This window comes from Paralichthys olivaceus, chromosome 13, assembly GCF_024713975.1.
Source record: "Paralichthys olivaceus isolate ysfri-2021 chromosome 13, ASM2471397v2, whole genome shotgun sequence".
In the NCBI taxonomy this organism is placed as follows: domain Eukaryota; kingdom Metazoa; phylum Chordata; class Actinopteri; order Pleuronectiformes; family Paralichthyidae; genus Paralichthys; species Paralichthys olivaceus.
In genome coordinates this window covers 13,190,932-13,204,490 of record NC_091105.1, presented here as the reverse complement: position 1 = coordinate 13,204,490, position 13,559 = coordinate 13,190,932, and the positions used below count along the sequence as shown (strand labels likewise).

At 40.7% G+C, this 13,559-nt stretch overlaps 1 protein-coding gene across 4 annotated transcripts in view; it reads right to left on the bottom strand.

Moving 5' to 3' along the window:
- ptprub (protein tyrosine phosphatase receptor type Ub) overlaps positions 1-13,559 on the bottom strand; it is a 154,923-nt gene that overhangs the window by 74,626 nt on the left and 66,738 nt on the right. The gene's annotated exons all lie outside the window — the stretch shown is intronic.

The following is a 13,559-nucleotide window of genomic DNA, read 5'->3' as shown; positions in this document are numbered from 1 at the left end:
GGGTAACAACTAACTTGTGGTCAGTATTTTTCTTTTCTTCTTTTTTTCAAATGAATGCATTATACAGTTTTATTGTACTTTACACTGTGTGACCCACTAAAGTAAAACTGGGACATAATATAATGCAGATGTGTACTTTGTGGTATGCATTATATTTACAGATGGAAGAAGAACATCATAATAAAACCTGATTATTGAGTTAGAGAAATTCCAAAGGTTGTGCTTAAGTTTTACTTGAAAGACAGAAAATGTAAATGAATTGCTTTGGGATGAAATAGATTACGATTAATGATGATTAGAACTAGACTATATTTATGCCACGATTTCAGGAGATATACAGGCAACTGCATTTTTTTGTTTATGAGCCACTGAGGGATTTGTGTTAACCAGACTCAACTAAGGCACATGTGTCAAAAGGAACAAATCCACTTTTAACCGCTTTCAGCGAGGTGAATCCACAAGAAGAAAAAGGTACGTTTTCTTCCGCAACTCACTGCTTTGTGTGTAGGTGGTTGATAACAGGAGAAGAAATGTGCATTGTTGAATAAAAGGCACAGTTGGCGCTGGCAAAGGCAGTAGTCTTTGTAAATACTGGAGCGAGAAAGAAACCAATGCCACTTTTCGTTCTGCAAGTTGATGCCTTGGTAGGAAATGAGAAAAAACTAATCAGGATAACATAACCCCTTTGCCCTCTGCCTAGCATCTGTCCTGCTTTGTGTCTGTGCCCGCTAACATGATGAGCACAACAATGTTGGGAGACCTTCCTGTGTACTCACACAATCAAGACTGTTGTCTTTGTACTCCAAGGTCTTTCTGGTCTCAGTCAGAAAAGAACCTGGGAGACCAGACAGTCACAGCCTCAGCGACAGGTGTCCTGAAGACATTTTTTTCTCCACTCAGATGAAATGGCATGTGAACACTGAATTACCAGACGGAGAAGGAAGTCTTTACATCCCCACACAGCCTGCGCCTCTAAATTGGGAAACATCCCCTACAAATTCTTCCTACCTTCTGAATAACTCATCATTCCAACATGCTGTATGAGTTATAAATACTGAACTCTTCAGGACTGCTTTTAACAGGCAAAGCTCAAAACCACACACCTGATGCAGTTGTCTGGTTCTATAGCACTAATTGCCTCCAACTCAGACAAAACAGTAAAATTCACATGCTTTTGCATAATGAGACTATGATTCCCAACCCTCCACCCTGAGCTATAAATAAAGTTAAAGTGAGGACCACGGAGAAGTGGGGAGGATCATTACCCGGAGGTTAAGAGAGAGCGGCCTCTGTTGCAAAGCCCAATAGCCCTGGAGTCCACTGTCAAAAGACCCAGATTTGTGTCCTGTCGTGGGCTGTGGATCTCAGCACTCTCATTTTGCTTCACTTAATTAGATCTTTCAGAATGTGTCGCCACTCCTGCAACCTCCGGGCCCACAGGGGACTAATAAAATAATAGCAGAGGGCTGAAGAGCTGCTGCTGCACTGCCGCTTATATCCTGGATGTGTGTCCTTTGTTGTATCTGTGGATAACCTTTCTGTTGACTCAGCACGTTAGGATAGTGCCATGTGAGGACACACAGACCAGTCGCTCTGCCGCCCTTTAAACCTCATTTGAGATCAAAAGTAGGTGAAGTCACGTATTTAATTAGATACTGTATTGTAACATTGTGATAAACCGAAATTAGGTCCTCGGCACAAAGGACAGTAGTCATGGAATATTAAAGATTAAAATTGTAATGTAAATGCAATACATGGCTTATTGTAAAAATAAATGGGGAAATATTATTTTTCTAATTATTTCCACATTTTGTTGGATTCAAACAAGATGTGGTTATGGTTTAGTTTGCATTCATACCTTTATAACATTTTGTTTATAAATTGTAAAAAACCAAATAGTGAAAAACACCCATGAACATTTTTGAAAGCTCGAGGTCTTTGAATTGTGTGTTTTGCCTCTGAATTCCAAAGATATATTTTTTTCTTTTGTAATTTCAGCAAAAATGCATTTCGTTTCAATATAACAGTTGTTGTGAGTTTCCCGATACTTTTCAGCTTTTGATTTTTTTTCACCTTGGCGAAGTATTATATTTTTGCCAGCAAAATATATGCAAAACAAAATAGGATATATAATAACAAGGGAGCCTGGGACAAGACAAGAAATATTTTTCAAACAAAATATCAGCCAAAGGCAAATTTACGTATGAAAATAGATGCGTCTGTTTCAAACGATGTAACCACTTGACATGGTAAAGCAATACATCCAGATGGCAGTGCAGTGTTGAGTTTCTGATGACAACAAAAATGGCGACAGTGGACGGGATTGTGAAAATGTACCTCACAAGAAATATGCAAAAGCAGCCGCTTCGTAAATGGCGTTGTTCCAACTTTCCAACTTTCCGCCACACTGCCCCCCTTGATTCCCTGTGGTACTGTTCAATTTTTTTCTGGGTTGTCCGTATCCCTATGAGCTTTCAGAAAATATATCTTTCAGAAGATATATGGAAGAAATGAACGCATCCATACAATGAATTATGGAGAGAAGGTTCTGTTCATCTAACGCTGGGCTTAAGGGCAGGAGAAAGAAATCCTCCATGTATGCAGTATGAGGCATGACGGTGTGTTTTAGGGTATGATGGTGCAAAGAAAAGTCTTTCAGCTCTAGCACTCTCCACCATGACTACAAAGTTAAGAGGCATAGCATGATTGCCGGCACTGTAGAAGCACAGAAGTGGCAAAGGAGGAATAAAACCTCAATTTTCTTCTAGGTAAATGGCATGTCAAGACAAACATGGAGACAGAAAGAAGAAGACCTTGCTGGGGTCAAAGTATCACCTGTGAAGTGGTGAATCACAGGATGACTGGACTTTACTGATGGACTAGTCAATATTAACCTTGAGGCCAGTCAATTTTACTTTTACCTTGACATGGGGGACACAATGAATAACATCTTTAGAAGGAGCTGAAGAGATAACGAAGTTGTTACATTCCACTAAGTCATTTTCTGGAAGTAAAGAGAAGGTCAGAGTGATAGTCACCGCTTGGCCCACAACAAGCTGTGTTGCGGCCATTGCTGACCGCCATGGAAATCCTTGGGAAGTGCTCCTCACCTGTAATACAGGTGCATTTTGATTGTAGCCTTCAGAGTGTCATCAGCACTTAAGCCTTCACGAGTTGGAGCAGAAGAGTTCTGACAATCTTCTTGTTCTTTTATTTGAAGTCATCTCAGCAGTCGGTGAAACAATTACCCTCAAAAGTAACAGGTCTATCAGGCTTTATTTGAAAACTGCATTTATCAGTATAATAACATTGTTCTGCCCTTTTTAATGCATTTACACGATGTCCCCATGTAAACCGACGTAACCAACTTCAGATCTTTGCTCAATGTCCTCACTTACTCATTTTTAGATTAGATATCCAGGTCACTTTACCCCCCTGTCAAATAAAATATAGGCTGATGAACATTAATATTGGCTTCTTAATTATTCTTAGAATTATTAAATATTTTGTATTCATTTATATTCATTATTTCTATCATTTCTATCATAATACAATTACATTCTGTGTTAAATCATTTTAAACAAACAATGACTTTCAAATAATAGATTTGATTTCCCTTACTGTTGGAATGTCATTATCATTAGTTTCCCAGGGAACAAAAAAACCATATGAATAGAACGTGTGCAAAATAACTGCCACTGTTATGAATTTAATATTTTTCATTATTGATCATGAATGTTGAACAAGAAGCAATCTTGTTAATTGCTCCAAAAAAAAAGTGCAGCCTAAAGTCTAAGGCTACAGGAAAAGAAAACAATAAAATGAAGCAACTTTAAAAGTGTGAGCACTGTGCTTAGATTCTCTTACAGCTTCTGCACAGCTGGATGCAGTGAAGTTAGTTTCAGTTGTAGTGCACCTGAGGCCGCCAAGTCCAAGTGGTTACTGAATATGGATGACCTGGTTGAGTCCCTGCTCAGCTCTTTTGCTGGGAAAGCATGAAGATACAGCTTTAGGAAGCCTATATGACCCACGTGCTGCTTGAGGTTTAGCACGGGTCGAAACTGGGTTTTTTTCAAAATTGCTAATTAATTGACTAATAAATGATGCTTCTCCATGAGTGCCATAAATTACATTTTCTGTAGCATTTACTTATTTGTAGGAGTTTTGACAGGAGTTTGGTCTGACATTGATTTTTCTATCTCTGGAAAATTAAATCTTGTAAATGTAATTAATAGACTAATTAAAGATCTTTAAAGAGTCTTTAAAGTTCACAATGAGACAAAACTGTTTTATAACACTGCAAAGAAAAGTTACAGTTGCGTAACTACTGATGGTGTTGCTGGCGGTCAACTCAGGTGTCTGGTTTTAGAATATTGTTTTTTTGAAAAACCACATGAGTGTATGATTTGGGTTAATAAGCCTGAGCAGCTTTGGTACATTAAATCATTGGATTGAATTGTCTGCTGATGCTAAGTTGCTTTCATGACGAGTCCAAGAATATATCTTGCAAAAATGTGTAACCATTGCAACAATATGGCGTAACCCCAACCTTGAACCTCAGGAGAAGTATTTTCTGAGTTTACACAGTGAATACCATGCTGATAAAATTCAAAATAATAAAACCAGCTGACCTTGGTCTTATTCAAAATAATCTGCTGAATTCATTAAGGATGTGGGAAATAATATGCATAACCTACATCATCAGCCTGAAACAGTTCTAGTTATATTTTTACCTCAGCTAAGGTTTTCAGCCACATCTGTTTGACTTACAACCCAATTTCCATCGAACCTCATGGGCAGATGGGGCCTGGCAAGAACCCAGTACATGTTATGTATGTTCTATGATAAATAAACAATTGGGGTTATCAGACCATTTCCTTTAGAATTTCTATGATAAGAACCATCCCCACAATGTGTAGGTTTGTTCAGCTTTGGCGGAGATATGCACTTGACTGTGTACCAAACTGTCTTAACTTAACTTTTTTCATTTTTTTTACTTCCTCTTCTGTTTATTTTGTTTTCATATTTATTAAAAGGTGAACCCTGGAAAATAAATTAGACTAATCAGATTTTAAAAATGTAGCATTTTGTGCTACCATGCATCATACACACACACACACACACACACACACACACACACACACACACACGAGACAGCATCTTTCATGAATTACACTCCAAAGCACCGTGAAATCTGATAAAGTTGCATCCATCCATCGATGCCCCTCCCAAGGGCAAAAGAACAACCGCAACAAGATTAGGAATGATCCAGCACATCGTAATTCATACAGAGCACTAGTGGACTCCAACCTGGTCACAAGATGGAGGTGACACTATCTGTGGTAAGCCACAGGAATGGAGGGAAATGGGGTGTGGTTTGGGTTATGCAACATTGATATATAAGGGTAAGATCACAAACAGAATGAGGAAAACACAATACGATAAAGAATTGTTAACATGGGAGATGGTAAAAATAAAACAAGGGAAAAGATGAAAGTTGCAGTGAAGAGGTTTTTTTCGATTTATTCTTCTCTTCCTCTCTGTGTGACCGATCAAGCATAGCTTTATTCCTCTGACATCCAAGGCCAGAGTCTCCAATACACCAGAAACAGCAGCGGCCAGAGGTCTGAATATAATGGGATCAATGGCTGTGTTAGGGTTTAGGATACGTCCTTGATGCTGCTTGCTGTGCTATTGCTGTTAGTCTGAACCCCGACCGGCTTTCATCACATCGGCCTTGATGCTTGTCTTTTCACCAGATGCCTTCATTCTGCCCTGTGCTCTGTTCTGAGGAGGTCATGTGGGATTTCACACTCAATATCTAAGGGTTGGATGGTCCCCCAACTGTTTACTTGCTGCTATCTGCAATAACCTTCAGCACAAATAAAGTAAATAAATAAAGTGCTAAAACCTGGGAAAGAGTGGTGCTCTGGACCACTCTGGACAGCATTCAGATGCTGAGCTTGAGCTAATTCTCAAACAACTGCTTTCACTAAACATACAGCAAAGTACAGACGAAGTTTCCACTTTTTACCCAATTTACTCCATGTTCACATGAGTTAGTAATATATTCCCTGAATGTAAATTATGCTCATTTGTTTAGAAAGAATTCTTCTTTCTTTCTTAAGTCACTGAATATTGTTCAGTGTTTCTGCTGCAAATAGTAATAATATGAAAAAACATTTTTAAACCAGAATCCCATGAAAACCCCATATCAACACACACAATGGTTGGGTATAATACATTAAAACAAAGTGTGGTTAGCAAAATAAATCTAATGTCGCTACGATGAAAATACACCTGACTGCACAAAAAGCTGAAGGTGTCAGGTGTCATTTCGAGACACAAAAAACCCTCACATGGAGTTAATATGGGAGCTATTTTGAACACAGCCTGAAATAGTGTGCATTTTTCAGAAGTTGTGTTACATGATAATTGGCAGCAACCATCCAAAGTATTGTGACAAATAGACCGCAGCAAACAAAGTGTGTTCATCTTCCTTCCTGCCTTCCTCCTTTTTTCCCTCATGTGGCCACTCATCCGCCTCTCTCCTGGGCAAATCTGGCAGTTGATCTCTAACCGCCCCGAGGACATTACAAAAGGTCGGCGCGAGCAGACTGTTGAGGAAAACGTACCTTGCCTTCCCCTCCCTCTCCTTGGAAAGAAGACAACAACATTTGCTGACGTGGTCTTATCTTTCTCAAATGCTGGAAGGCACAAGCGTTTTTTCCACAATAGCACTGCTTGAACATCAGTCCTGAGCTGGCCCTGCACTCCCTCACTCTCCATTTCTACCCTGTGTGCACCAGGCTGTCCCCCCAGAGGCGTGGGTAATGGTCTGCTGGACCTCGACTTGAGGCAATAAAGACCTGCAGAGAAAAATCAGTCACCGCTCTTGCTCAGAATGAGAGGATAAGATGAAGTTAAAAAGAGGAATTGAGGAGTTGTTAAGAGTGTAGACAAAAGAAAAACAGAGGGAGAAAGGTTAAGAGTGCCCTGTGGCTGCATGCAGCTGAATCCAATACTTTCGGTCACCTCTTGGTCTGTTTCTGCATTTTAAATCAGGACTTTGGAGAACAATGAAGTCATGAAATGAGGACATAGATGACTGAGAATGATTTGATGACCTCCAAACAGATGAAAAGCAGTAAGTTGATGAAGTGAACACTGTTCCATTATTAACATCTAGAAATGAAAGGCAGAGGAGATGTCATTTGAAACTGATTTTTGGTCGATAAAAAAAATACCAAAGCCAGAGGGGCAGATTGTTTCAAAGACGAGAAAATGTCAATACCTACTGCTCTGTTCACTGCTTTGAATATTTTAAAGTTGTTGAAGACAGAAAGAGAGAGAGAGAGAGAGAGAGAGAGAGAGATGCTGTTTGATGGATGACAGCGGTGATAATGAAAAATGATATAAATGGGCGAGAACGAGTATGACAGAGGTGGAGCTGTGAATGATAGACTGAGCTGCTGAGCTGGGGGTGAAAATGAGATTAGGTTCTGCACTTCAGGTGGTGTGTCAGCCTTGGCAATGGAAAACCTGTCAGCCCCTCGTGACCTGATCCAAAGCTGGTAGGCTGCTCCATTGATCCAGCTGCAATTGAGACGGCTCCATGGTTATCGCTCGCATTACATTGTGATGTGTGCATGAGAGGAGTGTGATTGGTTAGTGTCAATGTCAGGTGAAAGATTTCTGAATAAAATAGTAAATTTATATATTTGATTCATTTTCACTACATACAAGGAGTTATAGACAAGAGGTACAGGTGGTAGCACAGGCGTTCACTGTACCGGGTTAGCGGTTCAGTTCTCCGGGTTCCTCGAACCCATGCAGCCACTGGGGACGCTCAAGCAGGTATGTTCTTAGAGCTGGTCTTTGCTCAGATGAAATGGGACGGTTGCATCAAGATTAACGTACTGTGACTCAGGATGTAGAGCAGCTCATCAGACTTACCAGAAGGTCAGTGGTTTGATCCCTGGCTCTCCATTCCCCTTGTCGAAGTGTCTAAACTAAATCCAAAATTGCGGCTGAGTCGGCCGAGTGATGTGTGATCAAAAAAGTGATGCACATACGGTAGATGCACTGTATGGATGTGCGTGACAATGAGTGAATGGCAAAACTGGGCTGTGAAGTGCTTTGAGTGGCCGTCAAGACAAGAAACGTGCTTTATAATCACAGACCATTATCCATTAATTCAGATTTTAAACCCTGACAATGAATCAGTGTCATTTTGCGTCATCACTGACAGCTGTAATATCTTGCACCTGTATTTAGCATTACATTGTGGGATTGTACATATCTGCTTCCTCGGTTCACAAACTGTTGCACAAATACATTATGTATAATTGAGTTGATTTGCTCCAATGACTTTTGAGCAATCACAAACAAGTCTGTTCAAGTGATGCCATAGTGATTAGTGACCATGAGCAACATCAATATATCGTTTTAAAAATCTCACAACAACTGTTTCCCTTTTTGCTGGAGCACAAAACATTTATTTTTTGTGGAATAACAAAAGAACAAAAAAGAGTTTTGTTGAGGCCCCTCCAGCTCTAATTACTTCTGATGTTTTAGGTCCAATACTGTCAGCCAAACCATATGCAAGCTCTAATAAGAACATCTCATTTTGGAAATAATAGTGGGACTACTTACTTCCAAAACGAAGCCAAACCGTCATAAAAATCTTTGAGGATTAACAAAATTATTTCCTCTGCGGGCATTAACGAGTGTCACACCAGCTGTCGATCCATACCACAGCCAGACTGATGTCTGCTGCAGTCCTGAAAAAACCTTAAGGAAATCCTTCACACGTGGGACTAGATCTTGACCATATGACAGAAATTAGTGAGTCATTAAAAGAGATTAGTGCAACTTTAACAGCCAGAAATGCAAATGAATGGAATCATTTGAATATTCTCTTTTAATGCAATCTGGACCGTTAAAGCCCAAAAGAGTGGCTCAAACTGAGCAGTGACACACAGCAGTGAACTGAAACTTTGTTATTTGTTCCAAGAAGTGATTTGTAGAGAAGAGTTTAAACCAAATTTAGCCGGTATACGCAGGTATGTTTTTTTTAAAGGCAGCTTAACCTAACAAGGCGATTGACTTCTTTTCCAGTGGAGGATTTCAGTCTATTTTACCAATGAGTCATGTTCCATGTCACAAGCGTGACAGAAACTGAGAAGCCCTCGCACTTTAGTGTCTTATATGTTGTTTTCAAGATACACTACCATTAATGGCTACTTAAATGCCAAAGCTTTGAAGATCAGAGTGCATTTTAATGGTGCAGCGTCAATGTCTAGACTGACAAAACAAAGATAAATTAAAGATAACTTCACTTGCATTCACCAGGGTGTCACATTTCCAGAGTCATTTTACACTGGTGTGAATGACGATCATATCTACTCCAATTGCTGTCAAAAGCCAGATATTAGTGGAAAAGAGGCTCCATAGAACCACAACAACATTTGGAGCAAACAATGGACCATCAACATTTGTAAGATTCAGCTAAATTGAATACAAGACACAGTGAAAAGAAAATATGACTAAACAACTTGCTTAACGTTGCCGTTAACAACTTGCTTAACGTTGCCACAGTGTAACAAATACATCAGGGAGTTCACACTTGACTTCAACTCCTCACTGAGTTTACAGGAGCTGGCTACCTGCAGCGTCCACACACACACACACACAGCCGGCTTTTGTTACACAGCGAGGATAAGATCATCCCTCGGGCTCTGAGGGTTGGTCAGGGATGTAATCAACCATGTGGTCAGGCTATAACCTCTATCACAGACAGACAAACAAGATAACCAAGAGGCCCTGATTAATTTTGTCTCCATTTCTTCTGAAAAAAAAAAAGAGTATCTCACCCACGAGCTGTGCATCACTATTAGCAGCCTGGTCAAAGTGCAGGCCCACGCTGCTGTTTGGCAGAATTACCATGTCAGAGGCTCCTCCAGGCCAGCAAGAAATTGAGATGGAGACTGGCATCATAAATGAGCTGCATGAGGAAGTGTTTGTAAGTGAGCCTGAGACTATGAGGAAGCTTTATTTTTGTGGCACTTCACAGCTCTTATAATACCTCTGCCAAGGGGGTTATATTTTCATCAGTGATTTTGAGCAGGATCTAGCTAGACCGATGAACATGAAAGTTTATGGAGGGGTGGTGTATGTAGTAATGTAGTAGTATCCCAGACTGACCATCTGAAAAAGGACAGTCTGACATGTGGGGAAGGAACCTGGGACCCTGATGTCCTCCTCCCTGCAGCTGCAGTTCCATGGTGTAACAGAAATCCATAAACCTCACCCACCCCCACATCAGCACTCAGTGGCACTTGATCAGCCAGTCATCACCGTCAGAGAACACATCGCACGGCTCTGAAAAACATGCTTTCTCCCTATAACACAATTAGCCTTGAGCGTTCATAACAGCAAATACAATACTTATAAGTGCAGCACTTCACTGCGGGTTCATAGGTCTTTTTATATCACCATTCATCATGATCAATAGATATAGATAGTCTTCTACCCATTAGACAAGTGAAATACTATTTATGTATCGGTTAAATAGCTCAGATAAAACACAGGATCCACTTGATTTTGAGAAAAAAGTTACATGCCGTCGTACAGACACAGAATTGTCTCATCTATCTGTCCTCACAGATTATCCTCAACCACAGTCTCATAAATTACCATTTGCATAACATCTAATTAAATGAACATTGAGCATATGTTCGGATATGTAACTCTGGCGCAACATCTCGGCACGGGACAATACACATATGGTTCTGCAAGGCTATGTCCTGAATTTGTCTCCTACAGGGCGTTCATGGATTCCTGTGTGAAGCGCGCCCATTTACAGTGTCGCTGCAGCATCCAGGCCTTGAGGGCTTTATCCCAGTTAGCTGCTCCTCTGAGCCGTATACTGCCAGGACGGAGAAGAGACAACACATTGTCCTCAGGCATGATGGTGCAACTGTATGCTAAGCTGAATACTTTGAATTTCCTCTCCATGTAGAACGAGTGTAGAAATCCATCTGACCTTCTCTGCTGGGATTCTTAAAATATTATCTTGGCCTCAGCCTTGACCTACTCTTTGTTCTGCCTCTCAATACCCCAGGAGGGAGATAAAATAGAATGAATTAATGGGGCTCTGTTAATCCATTACCTGCATGCCCCTTCTAACTGAAAAGCTAAATTTAACATTGCTGGAATGGAAAGACAACCTGTCTGACATGTTTCCCACCCTTATGATATATTTCAGGGTCATTTTTAGCCCCTGAAGCACTAAAGTGGATTAAAAAGTAGAGAGAATGAATGAATGAGTCAATAAATAAATTAATAAATGAATGTATATTTCGTTTTTCTTCAGGTTGGCACATCAAATCATACCGAGTAATGAGACCTGAAATAGAAATGTTTCTCATTGGACACAGGAGAGAGACAGAGAAAGCTTTGTGTCTGCGGCATTCCGAGCAGGAGAAGACAATCCAGTGACGCAGGCTAGTCTTCTGATTAGATTTTCATTAGCGCCTTGTTATCAATGATTGATCCCATTAACATTTCAGCATGGCGACATGCCCTCGTGGTAAACCAAAAGGCTTCCAGGAATGGAGGGCACAACTGCATCACAAGACGCCACGGTTTGGTCATCTGTCTTGACATGAAGCTAATGAGCTTGTCACAAAAGGAAATGAGTGGCAGTTGGCAAATTCCGACATGCATGACAATTATTTATCTTAACAGATAAACATAACTGTCACGCTATATGTACTTGAAAGATATTTGTAGCTTCTATAGCTCGACTCAAAGTCAACATTGTAGTAATTTAATTGCGTGGCTCCAGGCGCACGATATCCCAGGATATTAGAGTCAACAGTGATAAATCAGCATAACAAGCCATTCAAGCAAAACAACCCTATATGCAATCTGCTAGTTTTCTCTCTGCACAGTTGCACACAAAACACACGCACACCTAATCTTGAAATTCGTGTCACAGTGGTGTCAACAGACGCAGCTTAAATGGCCTTCAGCATGCTTTTCAGTAATTACCCAGCTTGTTTGAAAAAAAAGCCTATACCAGTGCCATCAGCAAAGTTGTCCACCCACACTATCCCTCCCAAAACATTAAAGTCCCAATAAACCCTGCCAGCTTTCTCCCTGGTGGATGTTAACACAGTTGCAGCACTCCAACGATGACAAAGCGTCTCTCCGGCTCTGCAGATTTGTTTTGCAGGAGCCCATTCACCACGTCCACTGACATTGTGTAGCATTTATTTGGTGGCACTGACTGAGGGGAGGGATATGGAGTGCACAATGGCGTTGCCTTGTGGTGGCGAGAAACTGTATAGAAAGAGCGAGTGTGTCCACTGCGTCACGGGAGACGTGCGGAGGTTGATGGATGGACAGGTGCCAGGCTCAGCCCAAGACGAGGCCACAGTCTAGTGTCGGAGGGATAAATCTGAGAGAGACACTGATAGGCCACAGAGTCATCATAATGACAGGCAAGCTGGAGCCAAAGGCAGGAGGCTGCAGTTCCGCCCATCCCAGAGGTGTAATGTGCTTGTGATTAACTGTCAATCCCCCCCTGTTTGGTGCACAGACGCTCTATCTCAGTAAGAACAACTCATCATCGTGACAGCCACCGTAGCCCTGACCTTGGCCCTGACCAAGAATGCAGCAGACAACGAAGAGATGAAGTACGCAATTAATAAAGAATATTCAGAAATTAATTTTGTCCTTTAATCTGCGAATGGTGCCTGCATATCAATTTGTTTGAAAGACAAAAGTCGCATGCTTTGTGTACTGCGGTCAGGTTTTGCTCACTGTCTGTAAACAAAGATGGACGATGCATCACCACTTGAACAAAAAGGAAGTCTAAATATCTTGGATGTGGGTGTTGACATCTTGACCTGCTGACAAGACCATGTGTAAAAACCTTTGGAGCAATATTTGAATTATTTACTTTTTCAAATCACTGTTTCAGTTGTTTGAGAATTCACTCTTTTTTATCATGATAGAAGCTGCTTTTAATTCATGTCTCTTTCAAACAAACAATGTAATGGTTACTCATGATGGACCACAGACCTCTGGGGCAACTATTGTCATTGGAGCTACTTTCTACTGAAGGTTGTCCTTATGAAAAAAAAACGTCTGACAATTATCCAGAAGTAACAAAGACACTCTATCTGAAAACACATTTTGTTATTTTCCTTCATTGAGGGCTCCACAAACAGAATTCCATTCCAACCATTGCTTGAATGAAACTCGTGTTCAAAATCACTTGTAAATGTTTCCTGTCCATGTCCTGGGTCCAGTACAACACTGGAAAATGATCCTATAAAATGTTTATTTTTTTTACACTGGAATAAGTTCAAGCCCTTTTCCAGCTCTTTGCCAGGTATCAAGTGAAGGGTGGAGGCAGAGGTATCAGTATCTCCCCACCTGAACAAATAAAACTGAATCGTGCCAGTGAGACAGTCTGCACCACAGCACTGCTTTTCTACCTCTCATCTACATGGACCGCAGCCATTAAGAACAATAATTTCGATATA